We start from the raw sequence: 21,114 nt of genomic DNA, 5'->3' as shown, positions 1-21,114 counted from the left end.
TTCTTGTTACGATGATTTTCAACTTCACTCTGAAATTCTTTGAACTTTTCAAATGTTTCAGACTTATGTTTCATTAAGTAGATATTCCCATATCTGCTTAAATCATCTGTGAAGGTGAGAAAATAACGATATCCGCCACGAGCCTCAACATTCATTGGACCACATACATCTGTATGTATGATTTCCAACAAATCCATTGCTCTCTCCATAGTATCGGAGAACGGCGTTTTAGTCATCTTACCCATGAGGCACGGTTCGCAAGTACCAAGTGATTCATAATCAAGTGGTTCCAAAAGTCCATCAGTATGGAATTTCTTCATGCGCTTTACACCGATATGACCTAAATGGCAGTGCCACAAATAAGTTGCACTATCATTATCAACTCTGCATCTTTTGATTTCAACATTATGAATATGTGTATCACTACTATTGAGATTCATCAAAAATAGACCACTCTTGAAGGGTGCATGACCATAAAAGATATTACTCATATAAATAGAACAACCATTATTCTCTGATTTAAATGAATAACCGTCTTGCATCAAACAAGATCCAGATATAATGTTCATGCTCAACGCTGGCACCAAATAACAATTATTTAGGTCTAATACTAATCCCGAAGGTAGATGTAGAGGTAGCGTGCCGACCGCGATCACATCGACTTTGGAACCATTTCCCACGCGCATCGTCACCTCATCCTTAGCCAATCTTCGCTTAATCCGTAGCCCCTGTTTCGAGTTGCAAATGTTAGCAACAGAACCAGTATCAAATACCCAGGTGCTACTGCGAGAATTAGTAAGATACACATCAATAACATGTATATCACATATACCTTTTTTCACTTTGCCATCCTTCTTATCCATCAAATACTTGGCGCAGTTCTGCTTCTAGTGACCAGTCTGCTTGCAGTAGAAGCACTCAGTCTCAGGCTTAGGTCCAGACTTGGGTTTCTTCTCCTGAGCAGCAACTTGTTTGCTGTTCTTCTTTAAGTTCCCTTTCTTCTTCCCTTTGCCCTTTTTCTTGAAACTGGTGGTCTTATTGACCATCAACACTTGATGCTCCTTCTTGATTTCTACCTCCACGGCTTTTAGCATCGCGAAGAGCTCAGGAATAGTCCTATTCATCCATTGCATATTATAGTTCATCACGAAGCTTTTTTAGCTTGGTGGCAGTGATTGAAGAACTCTGTCAATGACACTATCAACAGGAAGATTAACCCCAGTTGAGTCAAGTGATTATGATACCCAAACATTTTGAGTATATGTTCACTGACAGAACTATTCTCCTCCATCTTGCAGCTATAGAACTTATTGGAGACTTCATATCTCTCAATCCGGGCATTTGCTTGAAATATTAACTTCAACTCCTGGAACATCTCATATGCTCCATGACGTTCAAAACATCGTTGAAGACCCGATTCTAAGCCGTAAAGCATGGCACACTGAACTATCGAGTAGTCATCAGCTTTGCTCTGCCAGATGTTCATAACATCTAGTGTTGCTCCTGCAGCAGGCTTGACACTTAGCGCGGCTTCCAGGACGTAATTCTTATGTGCAGCAATGAGGATAATCCTCAAGTTACAGACCCAGTCTGTGTAATTGCTACCATCATCTTTCAACTTTGCTTTCTCAAGGAACGCATTAAAATTCAATGGAACAACAGCACGAGCCATCTATCTACAATCAAACATAGACAAGCAAGATACTATCAAGTACTAAGTTCATGATAAATTTAAGTTCAATTAATCATATTACTTAAGAACTCCCACTTAGAAAGACATCCCTCTAATCCTCTAAGTGATCACGTGATCCAAATCAACTAAACCATGTTCGATCATCACGTGAGATGGAGTAGTATCAATGGTGAACATCAATATGTTGATCATATCTACTATATGATTCACGCTCGACCTTTCGGTCTCCGTGTTCCGAGGCCATATCTGTTATATGCTAGGCTCATCAAGTTAAACCTGAGTATTCCGCGTGTGCAACTGTTTTGCACCCGTTGTATTTGAACATAGAGCCTATCACACCCTATCATCACGTGGTGTCTCAGCACGAAGAACTTTCGCAACGGTGCATACTCGGGGAGAACACTTATACTTTGATAATTTAGTGAGGGATCATCTTATAATGCTACCGTCAATCAAAGCAAGATAAGATGCATAAAAGATAAACATCACATGCAATCAATATAAGTGATATGATATGGCCATCATCATCTTGTGCTTGTGATCTCCATCTCCGAAGCACCGTCATGATCACCATCGTCACCGGCGCGACACCTTGATCATCAACGTAGCATCGTTGTCGTCTCGCCAATCTTATGCTTCCATGACTATCGCTACCGCTTAGTGATAAAGTAAAGCATTACAGCGCAATTGCATTGCATACAATAAAGCGACAACCATATGGCTCCTGCCAATTGCCGATAACTCGGTTACAAAACATGATCATCTCATACAATAAAATTTAGCATCATGTCTTGACCATATCACATCACAACATGCCCTACAAAAACAAGTTAGACGTCCTCTACTTTGTTGTTGCAAGTTTTACATGGCTGCTATGGGCTTAGCAAGAACCGTTCTTACCTACGCATCAAAACCACAACGATAGTTTGTCAAGTTGGTGCTGTTTTAACCTTCGCAAGGACCGGGCGTAGCCACACTTGGTTCAACTAAAGTTGGAGAAACTGACACCCGCCAGCCACCTGTGTGCAAAGCACGTCGGTAGAACCAGTCTCGCGTAAGCGTACGCGTAATGTCGGTCCGGGCCGCTTCATCCAACAATACCGCCAAACCAAAGTATGGCATGCTGGTAAGCAGTATGACTTATATCACCCACAACTCACTTGTGTTCTACTCGTGCACAACATCAACGCATAAAACCTGGCTCGGATGCCACTAATGGGGAACGTAGTAATTTCAAAAAAATTCCTACGCACACGCAAGATCATGGTGATGCATAGCAACGAGAGGGGAGAATGTTGTCTACGTACCCTCGTAGACCGGCAACGGAAGCGTTGACACAACATAGAGGAAGTAGTCGTACGTCTTCCCGATCTGACCGATCCAAGTACCGAACGTACATCACCTCCGAGTTCTGCACACGTTCAACTCGGTGACGTCCCTCGAGTTCCGATCCAGCAAAATGTTGATGGAGAGTTTCATCAGCACGACGGCGTGATGACGGTGATGATGTTCTACCGACGCAGGGCTTCGCCTAAGCACCGCTACGATATGACCAAGGTGGAATATGGTGGAAGGGGACACCGCACACGGCTAAGGAACGATCACGAGGATCAACTTGTGTCTCATGGGGTGCCCCCTTGCCTCAGTATATAAAGGAAGGAGAGGGGGAGGTGCAGCCGGCCCTAGGGGTGCGCCTGGAGGAGTCCTACTCCAACCGGGAGTAGGACTCCCCCTCTTGCCTTATTGGAAAAGGAAGGAGGAAGGGAGAAAGAGGAAAGGGGGGCGCCCCCCCTTCCTTGTCCTATTTGGACTAGGGGGAGGGGGCGCGCGGCCTGCCCTGGCCGGCCATCCTCTTCTCCCTTATGGCCCATGTAGGCCCAATAACACCCCCCCGGGGGGGGGGGGGTTCCGGTAACCCCCCGGTACTCCGGTAAAATCCCGATTTCACCCGGAACGTTTCCGATATCCAAATATAGGCTTCCAATATATCAATCTCTATGTCTCGGCCATTTCGAGACTCCTCGTCATGTCCGTGATCACATCCGGGACTCCAAACAACCTTCAGTACATCAAAACACAAAAAACCCTAATTACGATCGTCACCGAACTTTAAGCGTGCGGACCCTACGGGTTCAAGAACTATGTAGACATGACCAGGACACGTCTCCGGTCAATAACCAATAGCGGAACCTGGATGCTCATATTGGCTCCTACATATTCTACGAAGATCTTTATCGGTCAGACCGCATAACAACATACGTTGTTCCCTTTGTCATCGGTATGTTACTTGCCCGAGATTCGATCGTCGGTATCTCAATACCTAGTTCAATCTCGTTACCGGCAAGTCTCTTTACTCGTTCCGTAATACATCATCCCGTAACTAACTTATTAGTTGCAATGCTTGCAAGGCTTGAGTGATGTGCATTACTGAGAGGGCCCAGAGATACCTCTCCGACAATCGAAGTGACAAATCCTAATCTCGAAATACGCCAACCCAACAAGTACCTTCGGAGACACCTGTAGAGCACCTTTATAATCACCCAGTTACGTTGTGACGTTTGGTAGCACACAAAGTATTCGTCTGGTAAACGGGAGTTGCATAATCTCATAGTCATAGGAACATGTATAAGTTATGAAGAAAGCAATAGCAACAAACTAAATGATCAAGTGCTAAGCTAACGGAATGGGTCAAGTCAATCACATCATTCTCCTAATGATGTGATCCCGTTAATCAAATGACAACTCATGTCTATGGTTAGGAAACATAACCATCTTTGATCAACGAGCTAGTCAAGTAGAGGCATACTAGTGACACTCTGTTTGTCTATGTATTCACACATGTATTATGTTTCCGGTTAATACAATTCTAGCATGAATAATAAACATTTATCATGATATAAGGAAATAAATAATAACTTTATTATTGCCTCTAGGGCACATTTCCTTCAGGAACGCTGTGACTGAAAGGTCGAACGTGAATGATATAGTAGATATGATCAACATAGAGATGTTCACCATTGAAAACTACTCCATCTCACGTGATGATCGGACATGGTTTAGTTGATATGGATCACGTGATCACTTAGATGATTAGAGGGATGTCTATCTAAGTGGGAGTTCTTAAGTAATATGATTAATTGAACTTAATTTATCATGAACTTAGTCCTGATAGTTTTTGCATATCTGTGTTGTAGATCAATAGCTTGCTATGTGGCTCCCCGTTTATTTTTTGATATGTTCCTAGAGAAAAATAAGTTGAAAGATGATAGTAGCAATGATGCGAACTGGGTCCTTGATCTGAGGATTATCCTCATTGTTGCATAGAAGAATTATGTCCTTGATGCACCGCTAGGTGACAGACCTATTACGGGAGCAGATGCACACGTTATGAACATTTGACAAAGCTTGGTATGATGACTACTTAATAGCTTAGTGCACCATGCTTTACGGCTTGGAACCGGGACTTCAAAAACTTTTTGAACGCCACAGAACATATAAGATGTTCTAAGAGTTGAAATTGGTATTTCATACTCATGCATGTGTCGAGAGGTATGAGACCTCTGACAGTACTTTGCCTACAAGGTGGAGGAGAATAGCTCAACTAGTGAGCATGTGCTCAGATTGTCTGGGTACTACAATTGCTTGAATCAAGTGGGAGTTAATCTTCTAGATAAGATAGTAATTGATAAAGTTCTCTAGTCACTATCACCAAGTTACTAGAACTTAGTGATGAACTATAACATGCAAGGGATGACAAAAGTAATTCCCTAGCTCTTTGTGATGCTGAAATCGGTGAAGGTAGAAATCAAGAAATAGCATCAAGTGTTGATGGTTAACAAGACCACTAGTTTCAAGAAAAGGGCAAAGGGAAAGAAAGAGGAACTTCAAATAAGAAAGGCAAGCAAGTTTCCACTCCCATGAAGAAACCAAAAGCTAGACCTAAGCCTAAAACTGAGGGCTTCTACTGCAAAGGCAATGGTCACTGGAAACGGAACTACCCCAAATATTTGGCGGATAAGAAGGATGGCAAAGTGAACAAAAGTATATATGATATACATGTTATTGATGTGTACTTTACTAGTGTTCATAGTAACCCCTAGGTATTTGATACCGATTCAGTTGCTATGATTAGTAACTCGAAACAGGAGTTACAATATGAACAGAGACTAGTTGAGGTAAAAGTGATGATGTGTGTTGGAAGAGATTCCAAGGTTGATAAGATCACCATCGCACACTCCCTTTACCTTCGGGATTAGAGTTGAACCTAAAATAAATGTTATTTGGTGTTTGCGTTGAGCATAATATGATTGGATCATGTTTATTGCAATACGGTTATTCATTTAAGTTAAAGAATAATTGTTATTCTGTTTACATGAATAAAACCTTATGTGGTCATACACCCAAGGTGAATGGTTTATAGAATCTCGATCGTAGTGATACACATATTCATAATATTAATGCCAAAAGATGCAAAGTTGATAATGATAGTGCAACTTATATGTGGCACTGCCATTTAGGTCATATTGGTATAAAGCGCATGAAGAAACTCCATGCTGATGGACTTTTGGAATCACTTGATTATGAATCACTTGATGATTGCGAACCATGCCTCATGGGCAAGATGACTAAGACTCCGTTCTCCGGAACAATGGAGCGAGCAATTGACTTATTGGAAATAAGGCATACTGATGTATGCGATCCGATAAGTGTTGAGGCTCGCGGCGGGTATCATTATTTTCTGACCTTCACTTGAGCAAATATGGGTATATCTACTTAATGAAACATAATTCTGAAACATTTGAAAAGCTCAAAGAATTTCAGAGTGAAGTGGAAAATCATCGTAACAAGAAAATAAAGTTTCTACGATCTGATCGCGGAGGCAAATATTTGAGTTACGAGTTTGGTCTTGATAACCCACAAGTATAGGGGATCGCAACAGCTTTCGAGGGTAGAGTATTCAACCCAAATTAATTGATTCGACACAAGGGGAGCCAAAGAATATTCTCAAGTATTAGCAGCTGAGTTGTCAATTCAACCACACCTGGAAACTTAGTATCTGCAACAAAGTGTTTAGTAGCAAAGTAATATGATAGTGGTGGTAGCAGCAACAAAAGTAAAGACAGCAAACGTAATGTTTTTGGTATTTTGTAGTGATTGTAACAGTAGCAACGGGAAAGTAAATAAGCGAGAACCAGTATATGGAAAACTCATAGGCACCGGATCAGTGATGGATAATTATGCTGGATGCGGTTCATCATGTAACAGTCATAACATAGGGTGACACAGAACTAGCTCCAATTCATCAATGTAATGTAGGCATGTATTCCGTATATAGTCATACATGCTTATGGAAAAGAACTTGCATGACATCTTTTGTCCTACCCTCCCGTGGCAGCGGGGTCCTATTGGAAACTAAGGGATATTAAGGCCTCCTTTTAATAGAGAACCAGAACAAAGCATTAGCACATAGTGAATACATGAACTCCTCAAACTATGGTCATCATCGGGAGTGGTCCCGATTATTGTCACTTCGGGGTTGCCGGATCATAACACATAGTAGGTGACTATAGACTTGCAAGATAGGATCAAGAACTCACATATATTCATGAAAACATAATAGGTTCAGATCTGAAATCATGGCACTCGGGCCCTAGTGACAAGCATTAAGCATAGCAAAGTCATAGCAACATCAATCTCAGAACATAATGAATACTAGGGATCGAACCCTAACAAAACTAACTCGATTACATGATAAATCTCATCCAACCCATCACCGTCCAGCAAGCCTACGATGGAATTACTCATGCACGGCGGTGAGCATCGTGAAATTGGTGATGGAGGATGGTTCATGATGACGACGGTGATGAATCCCCCTCTCCGGAGCCCCGAACGGACTCCAGATCAGCCCTCCCGAGAGGTTTTAGGGCTTGGCGGCGGCTTCGTATCGTAAAACGCGATGATTTCTTCTCTCTGATTTTTTTCTCATCGAAACTCAACATATGGAGGTGGAGTTGGAGTCGGAGACGCAACAGGGGGCCCATGAGGTAGGGGGCGCACCCTAGGGGGGCGCCCCCACCCTCGTGAGAAGGGTGTGGGCCCCCCGGTCTTCATCTTTGGTGATGATTTTTTATTGTTTTTTCTAAGATGTTCCGTGGAGTTTCAGGTCATTCCGAGAATATTTGTTTTCTGCACATAAAACAACACCATGGTAATTCTGCTGAAAACAGCGTCAGTCCGGGTTAGTTCCATTCAAATCATACAAGTTAGAGTACAAAAAAAGGGCAAAAGTGTTTGGGAAAGTAGATACGACGGAGACGTATCAACTCTCCCAAGCTTAAACCCTTGCTTATCCTCAAGCAATTTAGTTGACAAACTGAAAGAAAGAAAGAAAAACTTTTACAAACTCTGTTTGCTCTTGTTGTTGTAACTATGTCAAGCCAACATTCAAGTTTTCAGCATAAATCATAACTAACCACATTTGCAATAATTCTCAGGTCTCACAATTACTCATATCAATAGCATAATCAACTAGAAAGTCATAATAATAAATCTCGGATGACAACACTTTCTCAAAACAATCATAATATGATATAACAAGATGGTATCTCGCTAGCCCTTTCTGAGACCGCAAAACATAAATGCAGAGCACCTTCAAAGATCAAGGACTGACTAGACATTGTAATTCATGGTAAAAGAGATCCAATCATAGTCATACCCAATATAAATTAACAGTGATGAATGCAAATGACGGTTGTGCTCTCCAGCCAGTGCTTTTTAATAAGAGGGTGATGACTCAACATAAAAGTAAATAGATAGGCCCTTCGCGGAGGGAAGCAGGGATTTGTAGAGGTGCCAGAGCTCGGTTTTGAAATAGAGATAAATTGTATTTTGAGCGGTATACTTTCATTGTCAACGTAACAACTAAGAGATGGCGATATCTTCCATGCTAAACACATTATAGGCGGTTCCCAAACAGAATGGTAAAGTTTATACCCCCCCTCCACCAACAAGCATCAATCCATGGCTTGCTCGAAACAATGAGTGCCTCCAACATACATCAGGTCCCAGGGGGAGTTTTGTTTGCAATTAATTTTGATTTAGTTTGCATAAAGCATGGGACTGGGCATCCCGGTGACCAGCCATTTTCTCGTGAGTGAGGAGCGGAGTCCACTCCTCTTGAGAATAACCCGCCTAACACGGAAGATAAGGACAGACTTTGTTGATACATGAGCTATTCGAGCATACAAAACAGAATGTTTATTTGAAGGTTTAGAGTTTGGCACGTACAAATTTAGTTGGAACGGCAGGTAGATACCGCATATAGGAAGGTATAGTGGACTCATCTGGAATAACTTTGGGGTTTAAGGGATTGGATGCACAAGAAGTATTCCCGCTTAGTACAAGTGAAGGCTAGCAAAAGACTAGGAAGCGACCAACTAGAGAGCGACAACAACCATGTACATGCATTAAAATTAATAAAAATTGGATGCAAGCATGAGTAGGATATAATCCACCATGAACGTAAATATCGTGAAGGCTATGTTGATTTTGTTTCAACTACATGCGTGAACATGTGCCAAGTCAAGTCACTTAAATCATTCAAAGGAGGATACCACCCCATCATACCACATCATAATCATCTCAATAGCATGTTGGCATACAAGGTAAATCATTATAACTCATAGCTAATCAAGCATGGCACAAGCAACTCTGATCTCTAATTGTCTTTGCAAACATGTTTATTCATAATAAGCTGAATCAAGAACGAGGGACTCATCATATTTACAAAAAAAATAGGTCGAGTTCATACCAGCTTTTCTCATCTCAGTCAGCCCATCATTTATCATCATAATTGCCTTTCACTTGCACGACCGAATGGTGTGAATAATAATAAGAGTGCACATGCATTGAACTAAGCTGGAGTCTGCGAGCATTCAATAAACAGGAGAAGACAAGGCAATATGGGCTCTTGGTTAAATCAACAATAATGCATATAAGAGCCACTTCAACAATTTAATTATGGTCTTCTCCTACTGACCCCCAAGAAAAGAAAAGAAATAAAACTATTTACACGGGAAAGCTCCCAACAAGCAAAAGAAGAACGGGAAATATTTTTGGGTTTTCTTTTTAATTATTACTACTACAGCAGAAAATTAAACTACTACTAATTTTTTTGGTTTTTCTTAAGGTTTAACAAACACACAAGAAGAAAGCAGGAAAAAGAAAATAAACTAGCATGGATATTACAGTGAAAAAGTATGAGCACCGACATCTAGCAATGAGTGTGTGTGAACATAAATGTAATGTCGATGAGAAATACGTACTCCCCCAAGCTTAGGATTTTGGCCTAAGTTGGTCTATGGCCACGGCTGACCTGGCGGATATCCATAATAATAGTTGTTGGGGTCGTACTGTGATGAGGAAGGATAGTTGGGATCATACTGATGTGCAGCGGTTATCGCCTGCTGAGCTGCAGCATGGAGTCGGGCTGCCTCCGCTCTCCTCTCGTACTCTTCTGCCTCCTCTCTGGTAATAACATATCTTCCTTTTGTCTGTGAATCAAAGAAGGCAGGAGCAGGGAGAGTAATACGGAAAATAGGTCGTTTATCAAAAATTAAGCGATATAAGAGAGGTGATTCAGGCCTCTCGACAAACTGGTGCGAAGCCATAGAGTTATAATCTAAATATGCAGGAGGCAACTCATATCACCCTCATGAATGTCTATTTCAAGAAAATGAGCTAAGCGGGTTGCATAAATTCCTCCAAAGAAATCTCCATTATGTCTATTATGATGCAACCTATGAGCTACAATGGCTCCCATATGATAAGATTGGTCTCCTAACACAGCGCTCCTAAGAATGCTAAGATCAGGGACACACATGTGACATGCTTCATCCTTAGCATTTATGCATCTACCGATGAAGAGAGCAAAATAATGTATAGCAGGAAAGTGAATGCTCCCTATGGTAGCCTGCGTTATATCTCTAGATTCCCCCACAGTTATACTAGCAAGAAAGTTTCTAAATTCAGTTTTAGGAGGATCTCTAGCACTACCCCATGATGGAAGTTTGCATGCAAGAGTGAAATCCTCTAGGTCCATGGTATACGATTTGTCATAAAGATCAAACATGACTGAAGGAGAATTACGCGAAGATGAATACTCAAACCTCCTCATAAATGAACTTGTGAGATCATGATACTGGGGGCATTTGTTAGCCTCAAAATCTTCAAGACCGGCATTGCGCAAATATGCTTTGAATTCTTCTTTAATTCCCGCACGGTCCATAAAATTTTCCGACGGCCATTCGCAAGGCCGTACTGGAGCGTCTCTTGGTGGATCCTCATCAGCATCGCGCATAGCAATTCTGAGTCCTTGCTTCTTAGAGGATCCACCTTGGAACATCTTCCTAAACATATTGTTTTTCTCTGAAAAATTCTGAAATTTTTTAGTACTTTAAAATAAAAGTGAACCAAACTCAATAAAACTGATAGCAACTACACCTACAATTGCCTAGAGCCTATATCAAGCATTAGAACTACTTGGAACCATATAAATTTGACATGCAAGCTCAAGAACATGGTCACCTATGCAGCACAAATTTGCAAAGAATAAAGCACTAGAACAAAAACTAATTGGACCAATGGAGGAGTCACATACCAAGGAACAATCTCCCCAAGCAGTTTTGCGAGAGGTGCTTTGAGCAAGGAGATCGAAAATCACAGCAAAAGTGACTGGAACTCGTGCTTGAGTTGGTTTTTCGGGTTTGTGTGAGATAGAGGAAGAAGATGGGTGCTGGGATAAGTGGAGGAGGGCCACCGTGGGCCCACGAGGCAGGGGGGCGCGCCCTATAGGGGGGGCGCCCACCACCCTCGTGGACAGGTGGCAGCTCGTCCCACGGTAATTTTTGCACAGTAAATCCTCAAATATTCCCGAGTAAATCATATTAAATTGGCATGGCATTCTGAGGACTTTTATTTTTGGGATATTTTTATATTGCACGGATAAGTCAGGAAACAAACAGAAAATACTATTTTTACTTTATTTAATATAAATAACAGAAAGTAAAAGTGGGGTACAGAAGTTTGTGCTTCTAGTTTCATCCATCTCATGCTCATCAAAAAGAATCCACTAACAAGGTTGATCAAGTCTTGTTAACAAACTCATTCCGATAATCATGAAACCGGAGAAATTTCGAATAACACTAAGTTACCTCAACGGGGATATGCACATCCCCTATAATAAGTATATCATATTTCTTCTTGACAGTAGGAAGAGTAAATTCAAAACCTCCAAATATAATCGATGGAATTTTTCCAATAGAGTTGATACTATGAACTTGAGGTTGTTTCCTCGGAAAGTGTACCGTATGCTCATTACCATTAACATGAAAAGTGACATTGCCTTTGTTGCAATCAATAACAGCCCCTGCAGTATTAAGAAAAGGTCTTCCAAGAATAATAGACATACTATCATCCTCGGGAATATCAAGTATAACAAAGTCCGTTAAAATAGTAACGTTTGCAACCACAACAGGCACATCCTCACAAATACCGACAGGTATAGCAGTTGATTTATCAGCCATTTGCAAAGATATTTCAGTAGGTGTCAACTTATTCAAGTCAAGTCTACGATACAAAGAGAGAGTCATAACACTAACACCGGCTCCAAGATCACATAAAGCAGTTTTAATATAATTTCTTTTAATGGAGCAAGGTATAGTAGGTACTCCGGGGTCTCCAAGTTTCTTTGGTATTCCACCCTCAAAAGTATAATTAGCAAGCATGGTGGAAATTTCAGCTTCCGATATCTTTCTTTTATTAGTAATGATATCCTTCATATATTTAGCATAAGGATTTGTTTTGAGCACATCAGTTAATCTCATACGCAAAAAGATAGGCCTAATCATTTCAGCAAAGCGCTCAAAATCCTCATCATCCTTTTTCTTGGATGGTTTCGGAGGAAAAGGCATGGGTTTCTGAACCCAAGGTTCCCTTTCTTTACCATGTCTCCTAGCAACAAAGTCTCTTTTATCATAACGTTGATTCTTTGATTGTGGGTTATCAAGATCAACAGCAGGTTCAATTTCTACATCATTATCATTACTAGGTTTAGCATCATCATGAACATCATCATTAATATTTTTACTAGGTTCATGTTCATTACCAGATTGTGTTTCAGCATCAGACATAGAAATATCATTTGGATTATCAGGTGGTTCAGCAATAGGTTCACTAGAAGTTTGCACAGTTCTATCATTTTTCTTCTTCTTCTTTTTAGAAGAACTAGGAACATCAATATTATTTCTTTGAGAATCTTGCTCGATTCTCTTAGGGTGGCCTTCAGGATACAAAGGTTCCTGAGTCACTCTACCAATTCTAGTAACCACTCTAACAACATAATCATTTTTCTTTCTATTCATTTCATCAAGCACTTCTTTTTGAGCCTTAAGTACTTGTTCTACTTGAGTGGTAACCATAGAAGCATGTTTGCTAACAAGTTTAAGTTCACCTTTAATATCAGCCATATAATCACCCAAGCATCTAATCATATAAGCATTTTCTTCTAATTGTCTACCAAAATAAGCATTGAAGTCATCTTGCTTATACATAAAGTTATCAAACTCATCCAAGCATTGACTAGCAATTTTAGTAGGAGGGACTTCAGCTTTATCATATCTATAGAGAGAATTTACCTTTACTACTTGTGTCGGGATATCGGGATCAGGAGGTTCTTCAGTAAATAAATAATTAAGATCATATGTTTCTTCAATAGGCGGTATATTAAGACCATGTATTTCTTCAATATGAGGTAAATTCTTAACGTCTTCAGCTTTAATACCTTTCTCTTTCATAGATTTCTTTGCCTCTTGCATATCTTCGGGACTAAGAAATAGAACACCTCTCTTCTTCGGAGTTGGTTTAGGAATAGGATCAGTAATTGGAGCAGGAGATGGCTCAGGGGCTGGCTCAGGAGGTGCCCAGTTATTTTTATTTGTCAACATATTATTCAATAGAATTTCAGCTTCATCCGGTGTTCTTTCCCTGAAAAGAGAACCAGCACAACTATCCAGGTAATCTCGGGAAGCATCGGTTAGTCCATTATAAAAGATATCAAGTATTTCATGTTTCTTAAGAGGATGATCAGGCAAATCATTAAGTAACTTGAGAAGCCTCCCCCAAGCTTGTGGGAGTCTCTATTCTTTAATTTGCACAAAGTTGTATATTTCCCTCAAAGCAGCTTGTTTCTTATGAGCAGGGAAATATTTAGCAGAGAAGTAATAAATCATATCCTGGGGAATACGCACACAACCAGGTTCAAGAGAATTAAACCATATCTTAGCATCACCCTTTAATGAGAACGGAAATATTTTGAGTATATAGAGGTAACGCGATCTCTCATCATTAGTAAACAGGGCAGCTATATCATTTAACTTAGTAAGATGTGCCACAACAGTTTCAGATTCATAGCGATAAAACGGATCAGATTCAACCAAAGTAATTATATCAGGATCAATAGAGAATTCATACTCTTTATCAAGAACACATATAGGTGAAGTAGCAAAAGCAGGGTCGGGTTTCATTCTATCTCTAAGTGATTCTTTGTTCCATTTAATTAATAACCTCTTAAGCTCATATCTATCTTTGCAAGCAAAAATAGCGGCAGAAGATTCCATATCAAAAAGATAACCCTCAGGAATAACAGGCATATTTTCATCATCACTATCATCATTGTATTCAGATTCAATAATTTATTTTTCTCTAGCCCTAGCAATTTGTTCATCAAGAAATTCACTAAGGGGCACAGTAGTATCAGGCATAGAAGCAGTTTCATCATAAGTATCATGCATAGCAGAAGTGGCATCATCAATAACATGCGACATATTAGAACGAATAGCAGAAGCAGATGTAGGTGTCGCAAACTTACTCATAACAGAAGGTGAATCAAGTGCAGAGCTAGATGGCAGTTCCTTACCTCCCCTCGTAGTTGAGGGATAGATCTTGGTTTTTGGATCTCTCAAGTTCTTCATAGTGTCCAGCAGATATAAATCCCAAGTGACTTAAAGAATAGAGCTATGTTCCCCGGCAACGGCGCCAGAAATTTGTCTTGATAACCCACAAGTATAGGGGATTGCAACAGCTTTCGAGGGTAGAGTATTCAACCCAAATTTATTGATTCGACACAAGGGGAGCCAAAGAATATTCTCAAGTATTAGCAGCTGAGTTGTCAATTCAACCACACCTGGAAACTTAGTATCTGCAGCAAAATGTTTAGTAGCAAAGTAATATGATAGTGGTGGTAGCAGCAACAAAAGTAAAGACAGCAAAAGTAATGTTTTTGGTATTTTGTAGTGATAGTAACAGTAGCAGCGGGAAAGTAAATAAGCGAGAACCAGTATATGGAAAACTTGTAGGCACCGGATCAGTGATGGATAATTATGCCGGATGCGGTTCATCATGTAACAGTCATAACATAGGGTGACACAGAACTAGCTCCAATTCATCAATGTAATGTAGGCATGTATTCCGTATATAGTCATAAGTTCTTATGGAAAAGAACTTGCATGACATCTTTTGTCCTACCCTCCGGTGGCAGCGGGGTCCTATTGGAAACTAAGGGATATTAAGGCCTCCTTTTAATAGAGAACCGAAACAAAGCATTAGCACATAGTGAATACATGAACTCCTCAAACTATGGTCATCACCGGGAGTGGTCCCGATTATTGTCACTTCGGGGTTGCCGGATCATAACACATAGTAGGTGACTATAGACTTGCAAGATAGGATCAAGAACTCACATATATTCATGAAAACATAATAGGTTCAGATCTAAAATCATGGCACTCGGGCCCTAGTGACAAGCATTAAGCATAGCAAAGTCATAGCAACATCAATCTCAGAACATAATGGATACTAGGGATCAAACCCTAACAAAACTAACTCGATTACATGATAAATCTCATCCAACCCATCACCGTCCAGCAAGCCTACGATGGAATTACTCACGCACGGCGGTGAGCATCATGAAATTGGTGATGGAGGATGGTTGATGATGACAACGGCGACGAATCCCCCTCTCCGGAGCCCCGAACGGACTCCAGATCAGCCCTCCCGAGAGGTTTTAGGGCTTGGCGGCGGCTCCGTATCGTAAAACGCGATGATTTCTTCTCTCTGATTTTTTTCTCATCGAAACTCAATATATGGAGGTGGACTTGGAGTCGGAGACGCAACAGGGGGCCCACGAGGTAGGGGGCGCGCCCTAGGGGAGGCACCCTCGTGAGAAGGGTGTGGGCCCCCCGGTCTTCATATTTGGCGAGGATTTTTTATTGTTTTTTCTAAGATGTTCCGTGGAGTTTCAGGTCATTCCGAGAATATTTGTTTTCTGCACATAAAACAACACCATGGTAATTCTGCTGAAAACAACGTCAGTCCGGGTTAGTTCCATCCAAATCATACAAGTTAGAGTCCAAAACAAGGGCAAAAGTGTTTGGAAAAGTAGATACGACGGAGACGTATCAGGTCTTCATTTGAAACAACGTGGAATAGTTTCACAACTCACGCTACCTGGAACACCACAACATAATGGTGTGTCCGAATGTTGTAATCGTACTGTATTGGATATGGTGTGATCTATGATGTCCCTTACCGATTTACCACTATCGTTTTGGTGTTATGCATTATAGATAGCTGCATTCACGTTAAATAGGGCACCATCTAAATCCGTTGAGATGACTATGTATGAATTATGGTTTGGCAAGAAACCAAAGTTGTCGTTTTTTAAAGTTTGGGGTTGCGATGCTTATGTGAAAAAGTTTCAAATTGATAAGTCGAACCAAAATCGGAGTAGTGCATCTTCATACGATACCTAAAAAGAAACTGTTGGGTACACCTTCTATCACAGATCCGAAGGCAAGATATTTTGTTGCCAAGAATGGATCCTTTCTAGAGAAGGAGTTTCTCTCGAAAGAAGTGAGTGGGAGGAAAGTAGAACTTGACGAGGTAACTATACCTACTCCCTTATTGGAAAGTAGTTCATCACAGAAATCAGTTCCAGTGATTCCTGCACCAGTAAGTGAGGAAGCTAATGATGATGATCATGAAACTTCTGATCAAGTTACTACCGAACCTCGTAGGTCAACCAGAGTAAGATCTGCACCAGAGTGGTATGGTAATCCTGTTCTGGAGGTCATGTTACTTGACCATGACGAACCTACAGACTATGAGGAAGCGATGATGAGCCCAGATTCCGCAAAATGGCTTGAGGCCATGAAAGCTGAGATGGGATTCATGTATGAGAACAAAGTATGGACTTTGATTGACTTGCCCGATGATTGGTGAGTCATTAAGAATAAATGGATCTTCAGAGGAAGACGGACGCTGATAATAGTGTTACTATCTACAAAGCTCGAATTGTCACAAAATGTTTTCGACAAATTCATGGTGTTGACTACGATGAGATTTTCTCACTTGTATCGATGCTTAAAAGTTTGTCTGAATCATGTTAGCAGTTGCTGCATTTTATGAAATCTGGCAAATGGATATCAAAACTTCATTCCTTAATGGATTTCTTAAAGAAGAGTTGTATATGATGCAACCAGAAGGTTTTTTTGATCCTAAAGGTGCTAACAAAGTGAGCAAGCTCCAGTGATCCATCTATGAACTGGTGCAAGCATCCCGGAGTTGGAATATATGCTTTGATAAAGTGATCAAAGCATATGGTTTTATATAGACTTGCGGCGAAGCCTGTATTTACAAGAAAGTGAGTGGGAGCACTACAACATTTCTGATAAGTATATGTGAATGACATATTGTTGATCGGAAATGATGTAGAATTTTCTGGAAAGCATAAAGGAGTGTTTGAAAGGAGTTTTTCAAAGAAAGACCTCGGTGAAGCTACTTACATATTGAGCATCAAGATCTATAGAGATAGATCAAGACGCTTGATATATTTTCAGTGAGTACATACCTTGACAAGATTTTGAAGTAGTTCAAAATGGAACAGTCAAAGAAGGAGTTCTTGCATGTGTTGCAAGGTGTGAAGTTGAGTACTCAAAACCCAACCATGGCAGAAAATAGAAGAAGAATGAAAAGTCATTCCCTATGCCTCAGTCATAGGTTCTATAAAGTATGCTATGCTGTGTACCAGACCTATTGTGTACCTCACCATAAGTTTGGCAAGAGGGTACAATAGTGATCTAGGAGTGGATCACTGGACAACAGGAAAAAATATCCTTAGTGGAATAAGGAAATGTTTCTCGGTTATGGAGGTGACAAAGAGTTCGTCATAAAGAGTTACATCGATGCAAGATTTGACACCGATCTGGATGACTTTAAGTCTCGGTCTAGATACATATTGAAAGTGGGAGCAATTATCTAGAGTAGCTCTGTGCAAAGCATTATAGACATAGAAAATTTGCAAAATACATACGGCTCTGAATGTGGCAGACCCGTTGACTAAATTTCTCTCACAAGCAAAACGCGATAACTCTTTGGGTGTTAATCAGATAGCGATGTGAACTAGATTATTGACTGTAGTAAACCCTTTGGGTGTTAGTCACATGGAGATGTGAACTAATCAGATAAAGATGTGAACTATTGGTGTTAAATCACATGACGATGTGAAATAGATTATTGACTCTAGTGCAAGTGGGAGACTGAAGGAAATATGCCCTAGAGGCAATAATAAAGTTGTTATTTATATTTCCTTATATCATGATATATGTTTATTATTCATGCTAGAATTGTATTAACTGGAGACTTAGTACATGTGTGAATACATAGACAAACAGAGTGTCCCTAGTATGTCTCTACTTGACTAGCTCGTTAATCAAAGATGGTTAAGTTTACTAGTCATGGACATGTGTTGTCATTTGATGAATGGGATCACATCATTAGAGAATGATATGATGGACAAGACCCATCCATTAGCTTAGCATAATGATCGTTCAGTTTTATTGCTACTGCTTTCTTCATGACTTATACATGTTCCTCTGACTATGAGATTATGCAACTCCCGAATACCGGAGGAACACCTTGTGCTATCAAACGTCACAACGTAACTGGGTGATTATAAAGATGCTCTACAGGTGTCTTCGATGGTGTTTGTTGAGTTGGCATAGATCGAGATTAGGATTTGTCATTCCGTCTATCGGAGAGGTATCTCTCGGCCCTCTCGGTAATGTACATCACTATGAGCCTTGCAAGCAATGTGACTAATGATTTAGTTGCGGATGATGCATTATGGAACGAGTAAAGAGACTTGCCGGTAACGAGATTGAACTAGGTATGATGATACCGACGATCGAATCTCAGGCAAGTAACATATCGATGACAAAGGGAACAACATATGTTGTTATGCGGTTTGACCGATAAAGATCTTCATAGAATATGTAGGAGCCAATATGAGCATCCATGTTACGCTATTGGTTATTGACCGGGGATGTGTCTTAGTCATGTCTACATAGTTCTCGAACCCGTAGGGTCCGCACGCTTAACATCTGATGACGATTTGTATTATGAGTTATGTGATTTGATCTACCGAAGGTTGTCCGGAGTCCCGGATGAGATCACTGACATGACGAGGAGTCCCAAAATGGTCGAGACGTAAATATCGATATATTGGAAGGCTATATTCGGACATCAGAAAGGTTCTTAGTGATTCGGGTATTTTTCGGAGTACCGGAGAGTTACGGGAATTCGCCGGGGAAGTAGTGGGCCTTAATGGGCCATACGGGAAAGGAGAGAAGGGCCTTAAGGGGTGGCTGCGCACCCCCCATGGGCTGGTCCGAATTGGACTAGGGATGGGCGGCGCCCCCCTCTTTCCTTCTCTCCCCTTCCCCTTCCTTCTTCTCCTAGTCCAACTAGGGAAGGGGGGACACCTACTTCTACTAGGAGTAGGAATCCCCCTTGGGGCGCGCCATAGAGAGAGCCGGCCCTCCCCTCCTCCACTCCTTTATATACGGGGGATGGGGTACCCCATAGACACACAAGTTGATCATTGTCTTAGCCGTGTGCGGTGCCCCTCTCCACCATAGTCCACCTCGGTCATATCGTCGTAGTGCTTAGGCGAAGCCCTGCGCCGGTAGTTTCATCATCACCATCATCACGCCATCGTGCCGACGAAGCTCTCCCTCGACACTCAGCTGGATCAAGAGTTCATGGAGGTACCGTACTTTCGGTACTAGGATCGGTCGGATCGTGAAGACATACGACTACATCAACCGCGTTGCCATAACGCTTTCGCTTATGGTCTACGAGGGTACATGGACAACACTCTTCCCTCTCATAGCTATGCATCACCATGATAGATCTTGCGTGTCCGTAGGAATTTTTTTTGAAATTACTACGTTCCCCAACATTCTGCTCGCACGAAAAAAGGAAAAAAATTAGAGTTACCATGTATAAGGGCAACTTACATGGCTTGTCTTACGCTTTTCTTGTCCAGTAAGCATTATTTCCCGTGATAGGGTGTAAGTACTAAAAATGCAATGAACTATCTCTGCTAATTTCCATGTAAATTTCAACTTGCGGAAACCAAGGAGGTAATAGTTCCCATGTGGTTTGTTCATAAATTGCCATGTTGTTTGTTTGAAAGTTTCCATGTATGTACAACATAAATTGCCATCACCACATATAATTTTTTTGAAAACAAAAAAGAAGAAAGCCTGGATGGCAACTAGTAAAGTGTCACTTTTTGAGATCAGGAGGAAAAGTAGGACTAAGAACTAACAAACAAATGTAGGAATAGGGACTTGGATGATGAACACATTGGCAACGGAGAACACGCCTACAACCTCTTATGTCGGTAATGTTGGGAAATGTAGCATGCAATTTCAAAAAAAATCTATGCTCATGCAAGATCTATCAAGGAGATGCATAGCAACGAGGGGGAAGAGTGTGTCCACGTACCCTCATAGTCCGAAAGTGGAAGCGTATGACAATGCGGTTGATGTAGTCGAACTTCTTCTAGCTCCGATCTATCAAGCACCGAACGTATGGCACCTCTGAGTTTTGCACACGTTTAGCTCGGTGACGTCCCTTGCCTTCTTGATCCAGCAAGGTGTCGAGGAAGTAGATGAGTTCCATCAACACGACAACGTGGTGACGGTGATGGTGAAGTGATTCTCGCAGGGTTTCGCCTAAGCACCGCAAAACTATGACCTGGGGTGTAAACTGTGGAGGGGGCGCCGCATACACTAACAATTGTTGTTGTGTGTTCTAGGAGCCCCGTCCCCACGTATATATAGGTGGGAGGGGGAGGGGAGCAGCAAGGGGGCTCCCCAAGTAGGAGGAATCCAATACTTGGGGTCCTCCCCAATTCGGCCTCCCCCTTCCTTTTTTTGTGGGAGGGGGAAAAGAGAAGATGGAGGAAAGAAGGAAAGGGGGCCGAATCCCCTCTTTCCCTTCTCCCACTCGGCCTTCTT

Source organism: Triticum dicoccoides, chromosome 1A (assembly GCF_002162155.2).
Source record: "Triticum dicoccoides isolate Atlit2015 ecotype Zavitan chromosome 1A, WEW_v2.0, whole genome shotgun sequence".
NCBI classification, from domain to species: Eukaryota; Viridiplantae; Streptophyta; class Magnoliopsida; order Poales; family Poaceae; genus Triticum; species Triticum dicoccoides.
The sequence above is the reverse complement of the archived record's forward strand: the minus strand, read 5'-3'. Positions refer to the sequence as shown.